The sequence below is a fragment of the Mesoplodon mirus genome, assembly GCF_964341445.2.
Source record: "Mesoplodon mirus genome assembly, chromosome: X".
Lineage (NCBI taxonomy): Eukaryota > Metazoa > Chordata > Mammalia > Artiodactyla > Ziphiidae > Mesoplodon > Mesoplodon mirus.
Window position 1 is genome coordinate 66,669,661 of NC_138981.1, and position 16,480 is coordinate 66,686,140.

The following is a 16,480-nucleotide window of genomic DNA, read 5'->3' on the forward strand; positions in this document are numbered from 1 at the left end:
CTTTCATTCTGTATGTGTCTCGAGGTCTGAAGTGGTTATCTTGTAGACAGCATATATATGGGTCTTGTTTTTGCATCCATTCAGCCCATCTGTGTCTTTTAGTGAAAGCATTTAGTCTCTTTACATTTAAGGTAACTATCGATATGTATGTTCCTATTCCAATTTTTTAAAATTATTTTGGGTTCGTTATTGTAGGTCTTTTCCTTCTGTTGTGTTTCTTGCCTAGAGAAGTTCCTTTAGCATTTGTTGTAAAGCTGGTTTGGTGGTGCTGAACTCTCTCATCTTTTACTTGTCTGTAAACATTTTAATTTCTCCATCAAATCTGAATGAGATCCTTGCTGGGTAGAGTAATCTTGGTTGCAGGTTTTTCTCCTTCATCACTTTAAATATGTCCTGCCCATCCCTTCTGGCTTGTAGAGCTTCTGCTGAAAGGTCAGCTGTTAACTTTATGGGGATTCCCTTGTGTGTTATTTGTTGTTGTTCCCTTGCTGCTTTTAATATGTTTTCTTTGTGTTTAATTTTTTAGAGTTTGATTAATATGTGTTTTGGTGTATTTCTCCTTGGATTTATTCTGTATGGGGCACTCTGTGCATCTTGGACTTGATTAACTATTTCCTTTCCCAAATTAGGGAAGTTTTCAACTATAATCTCTTCAAATCTTTTCTCAGTCCCTTTCTTCTTCTCCTCTTCTTCTGGAAACCCTATAATTCGAATGTTGGTGCATTTAATGTCCCAGACGTCTCTGAGACTGTCCTCAGTTCTTTTCATTCTATTTTCTTTGTTCTGCTCTGCAGCAGTTATTCCCACTATTTTGTCTTCCACATCACTTATCCATTCTTCTGCTTCAGTTATTCTGCTATTGATCCCATCTAGAATATTTTTAATTTCATTTATTGCATTGCTCATCATTGTTTGATTCATCTTTTTTTCTTCTAGGTCCTTGTTAACTGTTTCTTTCATTTTGTCTATTCTATTTCCAAGATTTTGGATTATCTTTACTATCATTATTCTGAATTATTTTTCAGGTAGACTGCCTATTTCCTCTTCATTTGTTAGGTCTGGTGGTTTTTTATCTTGCTCCTTCACCTGTTGTGTGTTTTTCTGTCTTCTCATTTTGCTTATCTTACTGTGTTTGGGGTCTCCTTTTTGACGGCTGCAGGTTCATAGTTCCCCTTGTTTCTGGTGTCTGTCTCCAGTGGCTAAGGTTGTTTCAGTGGGTTGTGTAGGCTTCCTTTTGGAAGGGACTGGTGACTGTTTTCTGGTGGATGAGGCTCTGTCTTGTCTTTCTGGTGTACAGGTCCACGTCTGGTTGTGTGTTTTGGGGTGTCTGTGACCTTATTATGATTTTAGGCAGCCTCTCTGCTAATGGGTGGGGTTGTGTTCCTCTCTTGCTAATTGTTTGGCATAGGGTGTCCAGCATTGTAGCTTGCTTGTCGTTGAGTGAAGGTGGGTGCTGGTGTTGTATGGAGATATCTGGGAGATTTTCACTGTTTGATATTATGTGGAGCTGGGAGGTCTCTTGTGGACCAGTGTCCTGAAGTTCACTCTCCACCTCAGAGGTACAGCAGTGACTCCTGGCTGCAGCACCAAGAACCTTTCATCCACACAGCTCAGAATAAAATGGAAAAAATATAGAAAGAAAGAATTTGTAGAAGTAGAAAGAAAGAAAGAAAAAAGGAAAGAAAGAAAGAAAGGAGGGAGGGAGGGAGGCAGGAGGGAAGGTAGGGAAAAAAGAAAGAGAGAAGAAAAAGTAAAATAGAATAAAGTATGATAAAATATAATAGAGTTATTAAAATAAAAAATAATTATTAAATTTTTTTTTTTTAAAAAGGAGAGATAGACCCCTGGGGCAAATGGTGGAAGCAAAGCTATACAGACAAAATCTCACACAGAAGCATACACATACACATTCACAAAAAGAGGAAAAGGGGAAAAAATCATAAATCTTGCTCTGAAAGTCCACCTCCTCAATTTGGGATGATTCATTGTCTAAAGGAGGGAAGGAAGGAAAGCAAGAAAGAAGGAAAGAAGATAAAGTAAAATAAAATATAGATAAAATAGAATAAAGTTATTAAAATAAAAAAATAATTATTAAGAGAAAAATAAAAAAAAAAAACCCTGATGGCTAGAACCGTCAGACAAATGGTGGAAGCAAAGCTGTACAGACAAAATCTCACTCAGAAGCATACACATACACACTCACAAAAAGAGGAAAAGGGGAATATATCATAAATCTTGTTCTCAAAGTCCACCTCCTCAATTTGGGATGATTCGTTGTCTATTCATGTATTCCACAGACGCAGGGTACATCAAGTTGATTGTGGACCTTTAATCCACTGCTTCTGAGACTGCTGGGAGATATTTCCCTTTCTCTTCTTTATTCTCACAGCTCCTGGGTCTCAGCTTTGGATTTGACCCCGCCTCTGCATGTAGGTCGCTGGAGGGCATCTCTTCTTTGCTCAGACAAGACTGGGTTAAAGGAGCAGCTGCTTCTGGGACTCTGGCTCACTCAGGCGAGGGCGATGGATGGGTACGGAGTGCGGGGTGAACCCGCGGCAGCAGAGGCTGGCGTGACGTTGCACCAGCACAAGGCGCACCGTGTGGTCCCCCAGGGAAGCCATCCCTGGAAACCGGGACACCGTCAGTGGCGGGCTCCACAGGCTCCCAGGTAAGGGGGCGTGGGCAGTGACCTGCGATCGCACACAGGCCTCTTGGCGGTGGCAGCAGCAGCCCTAGCGTCCCATGCCCGTCTCTGGGGTCTGCACTTTTAGTCATAGCTCACGCCCGTCTCTGGAACTCCTTTAAGCAGCACTTTTAATCCCCTCTCCTTGGGCACCAGGAAACAAAGAAGGAAGAAAAGTCTCTTGCCTCTTCAGCAGGTCAAGACTTTTCCCTGGACTCCCTCCCGGCCAGCCGTGGTGCACTATCCCCTTCAGGCTGTGTTCACGCCACCAAATCCAGTCCTCTCCCTGCGCTCCAACGGAAACCCAAAACCCGAGCCTCAACTCCCAGCCCTGCCCACTCCGGCGGACGAGCAGACAAGCCTCTCTGGCTGGTGAGTGCCGGTAGGCACTGATACTCTGTGCGGGAATCTCTATGTTTTTCCCTCCGCATTCCGGTTGCTGAGCTCTCCTCCAAGGCTCCGAAGCTTCCTCCCTCCACCACCTGCAGTCTCCGCCCACGAAGGGTCTTCTAAATGTGTGGGGACCTTTCCTCCTTCACGGCTCCCTCCCACTGGTGCAGGACCCGTCTGTATCCTTTTTGTCTCTGTTTATTCTTTTTTCTTTAGGCCTACCCAGGTAGGAGGGGAGTTTCTTGCCTTTTTAGGAGGTCTGAGGTCTTCTGCCAGCGTTCAGTAGGAGTTCTGTAGGGGTTGTTCCACGTGTACATGAATTTCTGGTGTATCTGTGGGTAGGAAGGTGATCCCTCATCTTACTCTTCCACCATCGTCCCCTGTCTCGAGAATTATTCTATTTATTTTAACATCTTTATTGGAGTATAATTGCTTTACAATGGTGTGTTAGCTTCTGCTTTATAACAAAGTGAATCAGTTATACATAAACGTATGTTCCCAAATCTCTTCTCTCTTGTGTCACCCTCCCTCCCACCCTCCATATCCCTCTAGGTGGTCACAAAGCACCTAGCTGATCTCCATGTGCTATGTGGCTGCTTCCCACTAGCTACCTATTTTACGTTTGGTAGTGTATATATGTCCATGCCACTCTTTCTCTTTTTCACAGCTTACCCTTCCCCCTCCCCATACCCTCAAGTCCATGCTGTAGTAGGTCTGTGTCTTTATTCCCGTCTTATGCCTAGGTATTTAATGACCTGTTTCTTTTGTTGTTGTTGTTGTTGTTTTTCCCTTAGATTCCATATAAATGTGTTAGCATATGGTATTGGTTTTTCTTTTTCGAACTTACTTGACTCTGTATGACATTCTCTAGGTCCATCCACCTCACTACAAATAACTCAATTTCATTTTTTATGGCTGAGTAATATTCCATTGTATATATATGCCTCATCTTCTCTATCCATTCATCTGTTGATGGACACTTAGTTTGCTTCCATATCCTGGCTATTTTAAATACAGCTGCAATGAACATTTTCGTACATGACTCTTTTTGAATTATGGTTTTCTCAGGGGATATGCCCAGTAGTGGTTTTGCTGGGTCATATGGTAGTTCTATTTTTAGATTTTTAAGGAACCTCCATAATGTTCTCCATAGTGTCTATATCAATTTACGTTCCCACCAAGAGTGCAAGAGTGTTCTGTTTTCTCCACACCCTCTCCAACATTTATTGTTTCTAGATTTTTTGATGATGGCCATTCTGAATGGTGGGAGATGATATCTCATTGTAGTTTTGATTTGCATTTCTCTAATGATTAATGATGTTGAGCATTCTTTTATGTGTTTGTTGTCAATCTGCATATCTTCTTTGGAGAAATGTCTATTTAGGTCTTCTGACCATTTTTGGATTGAGTTGTTTGTTTTTTTGAAATTGAGCTGCATGTGCTGCTTGTAAATTTTGGAGATTAATCCTTTGTCATTTGCTTCATTGCAAGTATTTTCTGCCATTCTGAGTGTTGTCTTTTGGTCTTGTTTATAGTTTCCTGTGCTGTGCAAAATCTTTTAAGTTTCATTAGATCCCATTTGTTTATTTTTGTTTGTATTTACACTTCTCGAGGAGGTGGGTCCAAAAGGATCTTGCTGTGATTTATTTCATAGAGTGTTCTGCCTATGTTTTCCTCTAAGTGTTTGATAGTGTCTGGCCTTACACTTAGGTCTTTAATCCATTTTGAGTTTATTTTTCTGTATGGTGTTAGGGAGTGCTTTAATTTCATACATTTACATGTACCTATCAAGTTATCCCAGCACCACTTATTGAAGAGGCTGTCTTTTCTCCACTGTATCTTCTTGCTTCCTTTATCAAAGATAAGGTGATCATATGTACGTGGGTTTATCTCTGGGCTTTCTCTCCATTTCCACAGATCTATATTTCTGTGTTAATGCCAGTACCATACTGTCTTGATTACTGTAGCTTTGTAGTATAGTCCAAAGTCAGGGATCCTGATTCCTCTGGCTCCACTTTTATTCTCAAGATTGCTTTGGCTATTAGCGGTCTTTTCTGTTTCCATACTAATTGTGAATTTTTTTGTTCTAGCTCTGTGAAAAATGCCAGTAGTAGTTTGATAGGGATTACATTAAATCTGTACATTGCTTTGGGTAGTAGAGTCATTTTCACAGTGTTGATTCTTCCCATCCAAGAACATGGTATATCTCTCCATCTATTTGTATCACTTTTAATTTCTTACATCAGTTTCTTATAATTTTCTGCATACAGGTCTTTTGTCTCCTTAGGCAGGTTTATTTCCAGATATTTTATTTTATTTGTTGCAATGTTAAATGGGAGTGTTTTCTTAATTTCTCTTTCAGATTTTTCATCATTAGTGTATAAGAATGTCAGAGATTTCTGTGCATTAATTTTGTATCCTACTACTTTAATAAATTCATTGATTTCCTCTTGTAGTTTTCTGGAAGCATCTTTAGGTTTCTCTATGTATAGTGTCATGTCACATAGAGCTGTGCCTCTGAAATGGGAGAGTCAACTTCAGGACACTTGTCCACAAGAGACCTCCCAGTTCCATGTAATATCAAATGCCAAAAATCTCCCAGAAATCTCCATCTGAACACCAACACCCAGTTTCACTCAACAACCAGCAGGCTACAGTGCTGGACACCCTATGCTAAACAACTAGAAAGCCAGGAACATAACCACACTCATTAGCAGAGAGGCTGCCTAAAATCATATTAAGGCCACAGACACACCAAAACACACCACCAGCCGTGAACCTGCCCACCAGAAAGACAAGGTACAGCCACATCCACCAGAACACAAGAAATAGTCCCCTCCACCAGGAAGTCTACACAACCCACTGAAACAAATTTAGCCACTGGGGACAGACACCAAAAACAACAGTATGTACGAACCAGCAGGCTGCAAAAAGGAGACGCCAAACACAGTAAGATATGCAAAATGAGAAGACAGAAAAACACACAGCAGATGAAGGAGCAAGGTAAAAACCCACCAGACCTAAAAAATGAAGAGGAAAAAAGCACTCTCCCTGAAAAAGAATTCAGAATAACGATAGTAAAAATGATCCAAAGTCTTGGAAATAGAATAGAGAAAATGCAAGAAACATTTAACAAAGACCTAGAAGAACTAAAGAGGAAACAAGCAATGATGCACAGCACAACAAATGAAATTAAAAATACTCTGGAAGGGATCAAAAGCAAAATAATTGAGGCAGAAGAAAGTATAAGTGACCTGGAAGATAAAAGAGGGGAAATAACTGCAGCAGAGCAGAATTAAAAAAAAACAAAAATGAAAAGAACTGAAGAGAGTCTCAGAGACTTCTGGAACAACATGAAATGCACCAACATTCGAAATATGGGGCTCCCAGAAGAAGAAGAAAAAAGAAAGGGACTGAGAAAATATATGAAGTGATTATAGTTGAATATTTCCCTAATATGAGAAACGAAATAGTTAATCAAGTCCAGGAAGCACAGAGACTCCCATACAGGATAAATCCAAGGAGAGACACACCAAGACACATATTAATCAAACCGTCAAAAATTAAATACAAAGAAAACATATTAAAAGCAGCAAGGGACAAACTACAAATAACACACAAGGGAATCCCCATAAGGTTAATAGCTGAACTTTCAGCAGAAACTCTGCAAGCCAGAAGGGGTCGCAGGACATATTTAAAGTGATGAAGGACAAAAACCTGCAACCTAAATTACTCTACCCAGCAAGGTGCTCATTCAGATTTGATGGAGAAATGAAAAACTTTACAGACAAGCAAAAGCTGAGAGAGTTCAGAACCATCAAACCAGCTATACAACAAATGATAAAGGACCTTCTCTAGGCAAGAAACACAAGAGAAGGAAAAGACCTACAATAACAAACCCAAAACAATTAAGAAAATGGGAATAGGAACATGCATATTGATAAATACCTTAAATGTAAATGGATTAAATGCTCCAACCAAAAGACATAGACTGGCTGAATGGATACAAAAACAAGACCCATATATATGGAGTCTACAAGAGACCCACTTGAAACCTCGGAAAACATACAGATTGAAAGTGAGTGGATGGAAAAAGATATTCCATGCAAATGGAAATCAAAACAAAGCTGGAGTAGCAATTCTCATATCAAACAAAATAGACATTAAAACAAAGACTATTACAAGAAACAAAGAAGGACACTACATAATGATCAAGGGATTGATCCAAGAAGAAGATATAACAACCATAACTATTTATGCACCCAACATCGGAGCACTTCAATACATAAGGCAAATACTAAAAGCCATAAAAGGGGAAATCGACAGTAACACAGTCATAGTAGAGGAATTTAACACCCCACTTTCACCAATGGACAGATCATCCAAAATTAAAATAGATAAGGAAAACCAAGCTTTAAATGATACATTAAACAAGAGGGATTTTATTGATATTTATAGGACATTCCATCCAAAAACAGGAGAATACACACTTTTCTCAAGTGCTCATGGAACATTCTCCAGGATAGATCATACCTTGGGTCATAAATCAAGCCTTGGTAAATTAAAGAAAATTGAAATTGTATCAAGTATCTTTGCCGACCACACGCTATGAGACTAGATATCAATTACTGGAAAATATCTGTAAAAAATACAAAAACATGGTGGCTAAACAATACACTACTTAATAACGAAGTGATCACTGAAGAAGTCAGAGAGGAAATCAAAAAACACTTAGAAACAAATGATAATGCAGACAGGACGACCCAAAATCAATGGGATGCAGCAAAAGCAGTTCTAAGAGGGAATATTATAACAATACAATCCTACCTTAAGAAACAGGAAACATCTCAAATAAACAACCTAACTTTGCACTTAGAGCAGGTAGTGTAAGAAGAAAAAAAAAGTTAGCAGAAGGAAAGAAAACATAAAAATCAGCTAATAAATAAATGAAAAAGAAATGAAGGAAACAATAGCAGAGATCAATAAAACTAAAAGCTGGTTCTTTGAGAAATTAAACAAAATTGATAAAACATTGGCCCGACTCATCAAGGAAAAAAGGGAGAAGACTCAAATCAGTCAAATTAGAAATGAAAAACGAGAAGTAACAACTGACACTGCAGAAATGCAAGGGATCATGAGAGATTACTACCAGCAATTCTGTGCCAATAAAATGAACAACCTGGAAGAAATGGACAAATTCTCAGAAATGCACAACCTGCTGAGACTGTACCAGGAAGATGCAGAAAATATGAGCAGAACAGTCACAAGCAGTGAAACTGAAATTGTGATTAAAATTATTCCAAGAAACAAAATTCCAGGACCAGATGGTTTCACAGGCGACTTCTATCAAACATATAGAGAAGAGCTAAAACCTATCCTTCTCAAACTCTTCCAAATTATACCAGAGGGAGGAAGACTCCCAAACACATTCTAAGAAGCCACCATCACCCTGATACCAAAACCAGACAAAGAGGTTACAAAGAAATAAAACTACAGGACAATATCACTGATGAACATACATGCAAAAATCCTCAGCAAAATACTAGCAAACAGAATCCAACAGCAAATTAAAAGGATCATACAGCATGATGAAGTGGGTTTATTCCAGGAATGCAAGGATTCTTCAATATACGCAAATCAATCAACATGATACACCATATTAACAAATTGAAGGAGAAAACCCATATGATAATCTCAAGAGATGCAGAGAAAGCTTTTGACAAAATTCAACACCCATTTATGATAAAAATGCTGCAGAAAGTAGGCATAGAGGGAACTTTCCTCAACATACTAAAGGCCATATATGACAAACCCACAGCCAACATCATCCTCAATGGTGAAAAATTGAAACCATTTCCACTAAGGTGAGGAACAAGATAAGGTGGCCCACTCTCACCACTCTTATTCTACATAGTTTTGGAAGTTTTAGCCACAGCAATCAGAGAAGAAAAAGAAATAAAAGGAATCCAAATCAGAAAAAAAGAAGTAAAGCTGTCACTGTTTGCAGATGACATGATAATATATATAGAGAATCCTAAAGATGCTACCAGAAAACTAGTAGAGCAAATCAATTCATTGGGTAAAGTAGCCAGATACAAAATTAATGCACAGAAATCTCTGGTATTCTTATACAGTAATGATGAAAAATCTGAAAGTAAAATTGAAAACACTCCAATTTACCATTGCAACAAAAAGAATACAATATCTAGAAATAAACCCACCTAAGGAGACAAACCACCTGTATGCAGAAAATTATGACACTGATGAAAGAAATTAGAGATGATACAAATAGATGGAGAGATATACCATGTTCTTTGACTGGAAGAATAAATATTGTGAAAATGACTCTATTACCGAAAGCAATCTACAGATTCAATGCAGTCCCTTTCAAACTACCACTGGCACATTTAACAGAACTAGAACAAAAATTTTCACAATTTGTATGGAAAGAGAAAATACCCAGTACAGGCAAAGCAATCTTAAGAATGAAAAATGGAGATGGAGGAATCAGGCTCCCTGACTTCAGACTATACTACAAAGTTACAGTAATCAAGATAGTATGGTAATGGCACAAAAACAGAAATATAAATCAATTGAACAGGATAGAAAGCCCAGAGATAAACCCACGCACATATGGTCACCTTATCTTTGATAAAGGAGGCAAGAATATAAAGTGGAAGAAAGACAGCCTCTTCAATAAGTGGTCCTGGGAAACTGGACAGGTATATATAAAAGTATGAAATTAGAACACTCCCTAACATCATACACAAAAATAAATTCAAAATGGATTAAAGACCTAAATGTAAGGCCAAACACTTTCAAACTCTTAGAGAAAAACATAGGCAGAACTCTGTGTGACATAAATCACAGGAAGATCCTTTTAGATCCACCTCATAGAGAAAAGGAAATAAAAACAAAAATAAACAAATGGGACCTAATGAAACTTCAAAGCTTTTGGACAGCTACGGAAACCATAAATAAGACCAAAAGACATCCCTCAGAATGGGAGAAAATATTTGCAAATGAAGCAACTGACAAAGGATCAATCTCCAAAATTTACAAGTAGTGCATGCAGCTCAATATCAAAAAAACAAACAGCCCAATCCAAAATGGGCAGAAGACCTAAATAGACATTTCCCCGAAGAAGAAGATATACAGATTGCCAACACCACGTGAAAGAATGCTCAACATCGTTAATCTTTAGAGAAATGCAAATCAAAACTACAATGAGATATCATCTCTCACCAATCAGAATGGCCCTCATCAAAAAATCTAGAAACAATAAATGCTGAAGAGGGTGTGGAGAAAAGGGAACACTCTGGCACTGCTGGTGGGAATGTAAATTTATACAGCCATTATGGAGAACAGTATGGAGGTTCCTTAAAAAACTACAAATAGAACCACCATACGACCCAGCAATCCCACTACTGGGCATATACCCTGAGAAAACCATAATGCAAAAAGAGTCATGTACCAAAATGTTCATTGCAGCTCTATTTACTATAGCCAGGACATGGAAGCAACCTAAGTGTCCATCAACAGATGAATGGATAAAGTAGATGTGGCACATATATACAATGGAATATTACTCAGCCATAAAAGTAAATGAAATTGAGTTATTTGTAATGAGGTGGATGGACCTATAGTCTGTCATACAGAGTGAAGTAAGTCAGAAAGAGAAAAGCAAATACTGTATGCTAACACATGTATATGGAATATAAGAAAAAAAAAAAAACGGGTTATGTAGTACCTAGGGCTAAGACAGGAATAAAGACACAGACCTCCTAGAGAATGGACTTGAGGATATGTGGAGGGGGAAGGGTAAGCTGTTACAAAGTGAGAGAGTGACATGGACATATATACAATACCAAACGTAAAATAGATAGCTAGTGGGAAGCAGCTGCATAGCACAGGCAGATCAGCTCTGCAGGTTTCTGACCACACAGAGGTGTGGGATAGTGATGGTGGGAGGGATGGAGACGCAAGAGGGAAGAGATATGGGAACATATGTATATGTATAACTGAGTCACTTTTTTATAAAGCAGAGATGAACACCATTGTAAAGCAATTATACGCCAATAACAATGTTAAAAAAAAAAAGAAAGTGTTTGTGAGTTCAACACCTTTGGAAGAGAAGGGAAGAAGGCCCAACTGTCACAAGGAGAATTTGGGTTAAATGCACGCTCAAGAAGGCATTACTTCACTCTCCAGGGCGCTCTGAACCTGAGATAGACATTTGGAACTTTCTCAAATTTGGGAGAGAAATTATATATTTGTGTCACTCAACATTGACTACAGCCTGCCCGGGAAAAAGGGTTGGCCTTGGGCAAAAAGGCATTTTCAGCAGAGGTAATTTCCAAAGAGGGCTGAAAGCTGAAGGCTCTATGTTGGCAGCACTCCCAGTAGTTGGGAAATAAACTGCCAGACCTAAAGGAGGATTTGGGTAACTTCATAACATCCATTATATATATATATATATATATATATATATATATATCAAGTCTGCTTAAAGTACTGGTGAAGCTCTGATTTATATTAGGATTTAATATGTAACAACGTGAAATTAAATTTATCAAAATATACTGATATCGTCATGATTGGAGGATAATTTCTCAGTTGCATACTAATTTAAACTCAGACATTAAGATAAAGACAATGGCTTTCATGTAAATAATGCATAATAAAGAAATAGCTTGCAATAGTCAGTAAAAAAAATGGTGAAAGCAAACCTTTACAGACAAAATCTCACACAGCAGCATACACATAAACACTCACAGAAAGAGGAAAAGGGGAAGAAATAATCTATCTTGCTCCCAAAAACCACCTCCTCAATTTGTGATGATTTGTTGTCTATTCAGGCATTCCACAGATGCAGTGTACATCAAGTTGATTGTGGAGATTTAATCCACTGCTCCTGAGGCTGCTGGGAGTAGTTTCCCTATCTGTTCTTTGTTCCCACAGCTCCCGGGGTTCAGCTTTGAATTTGGCCACGCCTCTGCATGTAGGTTGCCTGAGGCCGTCTGTTCTTCGCTCAGACAGGACAGGGTTAAAGGAGCAGGTGATTCGGGGACTCTGGCTCACTCAGGCCTGGGGGAGGTAGGGGTGTGGAGTGCGGGACGAGCCTGCGGTGGCAGAGGTGGCATGACTTTGCACCAGCCTGAGGTGTGCTGTGCGTTCTCCTGGGGAAGTTGTCCCTGGATCACGGGACGCTGGCAGTGGTGGGCTGCACAGGCTCCTGGGAGGGGTGGTGTGGAGAGTGACCTGTGCTCGCACACAGGCTTCTTGGTGGCAGAAGCAGCAGCCTTAGCATCTCATGCCTGTCTCTGTGGTATGCGCTGATACCGGCAGCTCATGCCCATCTCTGGAGCACCTTTAAGCAACGCTCTTAATCCCCTCTCCTTGCGCACCAGGAAACAAAGAGGGAAGAAAAAGTCTCTTGCCTTTTCGGCAGCTCCAGACATTTTCCCAGACTCCCTCCTGGCTAGCCATGGTGCACTAACCCCTTCAGGCTGTGTTCATGCCTCCAACCACAGTCCTCTCCCTGCGATCCAACCAAAGTCCGAGCCACAGCTCCCAGCCCTCGCCCGCCCTACCGGGTGAGCAGAGAAGCCTCTTGGGCTGGTGAGTCCTGGTCAACATTGAGCCTCTGTGGGAGTCACAGCCTTTGCGGGAATCTCTCTGCTTTGCCCTCCGCACCCCTGTTGCTGCGCTCTCCTCCACAGCTCCGAAGCTTCCCCCATCTGCCACCAGCAGTCTACGCCCATGAAGGGGCTTCCTAGTGTGTGGAAACCTTCCTCCTTCACAGCTCCCTCCCACTGGTGCAGGTCCTGTCCCTATTCTTTTGTCTCTGTTTTGTCTTTTTCTTTCACCCTACCCAGGTACGTGGGTAGTTTCTTGCCTTTTGGGAGGTCTGAGGTCTTCTGCCAGCATTCAGTAGGTGTTCTGTAAGAGTTGTTTCTACATGTAGATGTATTTCTGATGTATCTGTTGGGAGGAAGGTGATCTCCACATCTTACTCTTCTGCCATCTTCCTCAACCTCTAAATTTTTTTGTTAATAATTATTTTTTAATTTAAATAACTACTTTATTTTCTTACTTTATTTTATTTTATCCTCTTTCTTTCTTTCTTTCTTTCTTTCTTTCTATTTTTTCTCCCTTTTATTCTAAGCCATGTAGAGGACAGTCTCTAGGGGTTCCAGCCAGGCATCAGGTCTGTGCCACTGAGGTGGGAGAGCCAACTTTAGCACACTGCTCCACAAGAGACCTCCCAGCTCCACGTAATATCAAACAGCAGAGATCTCAATCTCAACACCAACACCCAGCTTCACTCAACAACCAGAAAGCTACAGTGCTGGACACCCTATGCCAAACAACTAGCAAGACAGTAACACAGCCTCATACATTAGCACAGAGGCTGCCCAAAATCATAATAAGGCCACAGACACCCCAAAACACACCAGCAGACGTGGACCTGCCCACCAGAAAGATAAGATCCAGCCTCATCCACCAGAACACAGGCACTAGTACCCTCCACCAGGAAACATACACAACCCACTGAACCAACCTTAGCCACTGGGGAAAGACACCAAAAACAACGGGAACCACAAACCTGCAGCCTGTGAAAAGGAGACCCGAAACACAGTAAGATAAGCAAAATGAGAAGACAGAAAACCACAGAGCAGATGAAGGAGCAAGGTAAAAACCCACCAGACCTAACAAATGAAGTGGAAATAGGCAGACTACCTGAAAATGTATTCAGAATAATGACAGTAAAGATGATCCAAAATCTTGGAAATAGAATAGAGAAAATGCCAGAAACATTTCACAAGGACCTAGAAGAACTAAAGAGGAAACAAGCAATGATGAACAACACAATAAATGAAATTAAAAATACTCTAGAAGGGATCAATAGCAGAATAACTGAGGCAGAAGAATGGATAAGTGACCTGGAAGATAAAATAGTGGAAATAACTGCTGCAGAGATGAATAAAGAAAAAAGAATGAAAAGAACTGAGGAGAGTCTCAGAGACTTCTGGGACAACATTAAACACACCAACGTTCGAATTATAGGGATCCCAGAAGAAGAAGAGAAAAAGAAAGGGACTGAGAAGATATTTGAAGAGATTATATTTGAAAACTCCCTTATGGGAAAACTTCCTATTGCAAAGGAAATAGTTAATTAAGTCCAGGAAGCACAGAAAGTCCCATACAGGATAAATCCAAGGAGAAACACAGCAAGACACATATTAATCAAACTATCAAAAATTAAATACAAAGAAAACATATTAAAAGCAGCAAGGGAAAAACAACAAATAATACACAAGGGAATCTCCATAAGGTTAACAGCTGAGCTTTCAGCAGAAACTCTGCAAGCCAGAAGCGAGTGGCAGGATATATTTAAAGTGGCATGTATATATATGCACTACCAAACGTAGAATAGATAGCTGGTGGGAAGCAGCCGCATAGCGCATGGAGATCAGCTAGGTGCTTTGTGACCCCCGGGAGGGTGGGCGGGAGGCAGATGCAAGAGGGAGGAGATGTGGGAACATGTGCATATGTATGACTGATTCACTTTGTTATAAAGCAGAAACTAACATACCATTGTGAAGCAATTATACTCCAATAAAGATGTTTAAATAAATAAATAAAGTGATGAAGGAGAAAAACCTACAACAAAGACTGCTCTACCCAGCAAGGATCTCATTCAGATTTGATGGAGAAATTAAAACCTTTACAGACAAGCGAAAGCTGAGAGTTCAGCACCACCAAACCAGCTTTACAACAAATGCTAAAGGAACTTCTCTAGGCAAGAAACACAAGAGAAAGAAAACACCTACAATAACAAACCCAAAACAATTAGGAAAATGGGAATAGGAACATGCATATCGATAATTACCTTAAATGTAAATGGATTAAATGCTCCCACCAAAAGACACAGCCTGGCTGAATGGATGCAAAAACAAGACCCATATATATGCTCTCTACAAGAGACCCACTTCAGCCGTAGAAACACATACAGACTGAAAGTGAGGGGATGGAAAAAGATATTCCATGAAAATGGAAATCAAAACAAAGCTGGAGTAGCAATTATTATATCAGACAAAATAAACTTTAAAATAAAGACTCTTACAAGAAACAAAGAAGGACACTACATAATGATCAAGGGATCAATCCAAGAAGAAGATATAACAATTGTAAATATTTATGCACCCAACATAGGAGCACCTCAATACATAAGGCAAATACTAACAGCCATAAAAGGGGAACTCAACAGTAACACACTTATAGTAGGGGACTTTAACACCCCACTTTCACCAATGGACAGATCATCCAAAATGAAAATAAATAAGGAAACACAAGCTTTAAATGATACATTAAATAAGATGGACTTAATTAATATTTATAAGACATTCCATCCAAAAACAACAGGATACACATTCTTCTCAAGTGCTCATGGAACATTCTCCAGGATAGATCATATCTTGGGTCACAAATCTAGCATTGTTAAATTTAAGAAAATTGAAATCATATGAAGTATCTTTTTCAACCACAACACTATGAGATTAGTTATCAATTACAGGAAAAGATCTGTAAAAAGTACAAACACATGGAGGCTAAACAACATAACCAAGCTAACAGAAACAAACAAAGATGCATGCAGAAAAGCAAAAAAATAAAATCAGGCAAAGAAAGAAAAAGAAACAAACAACAACAAAAAAAACCACAAGAGAACAAACAAACAAACAAATTCAAAAATGCGAACAATCCAAAAGGGCTCAACTAACAAAAACAAAAGCTGGAAAATAAAACAAAAACAGAAAGCAAACAAGCAAATAAAGAGAAAAAACATAAAATAAACACATAAAAACAATCAAAAAATGAAAAAAATTAAACTTAAAAAAGAAGCAAAGACACGAAAAAAGAACAAAAAACGCATAACAACCAAAATGTAAAGTAAAAATAGGAAATTAAAAGTATATATATATTATTTTTAATGAAAATATTAAAATAATAATAATAACACCAACAGCATCAACAACTGAACAAAACGTAACAAGCAATAAAAGAATAATAGTAATAAGAATATTTTTTCTGGTGCCTCCTCTGTCAGTGTCCTTGCTCCTGAAGTGAGCCAGAGCCAATCCTTTCCTCCCCAGAAGGCCCTCCAGTACCTCTAGATAAGATTCTGGACCTGCTGTGGCCATGGTGGGACCTGCTCAGACACTCACCTGACCCAATTCTTACGTGTACTTGTCCCCAAAGTCCACTGCTGCTATGGTTAGACTGGTCTCCATTGTGGGAACACTCATTGCCTATTCAGGTATTCCACAGATGCAGGATTTACCAAGCCAATCTCAGGGATTTAATCCATGGCTTGTGTAGCTACATGGAAATATTTCCATTCCT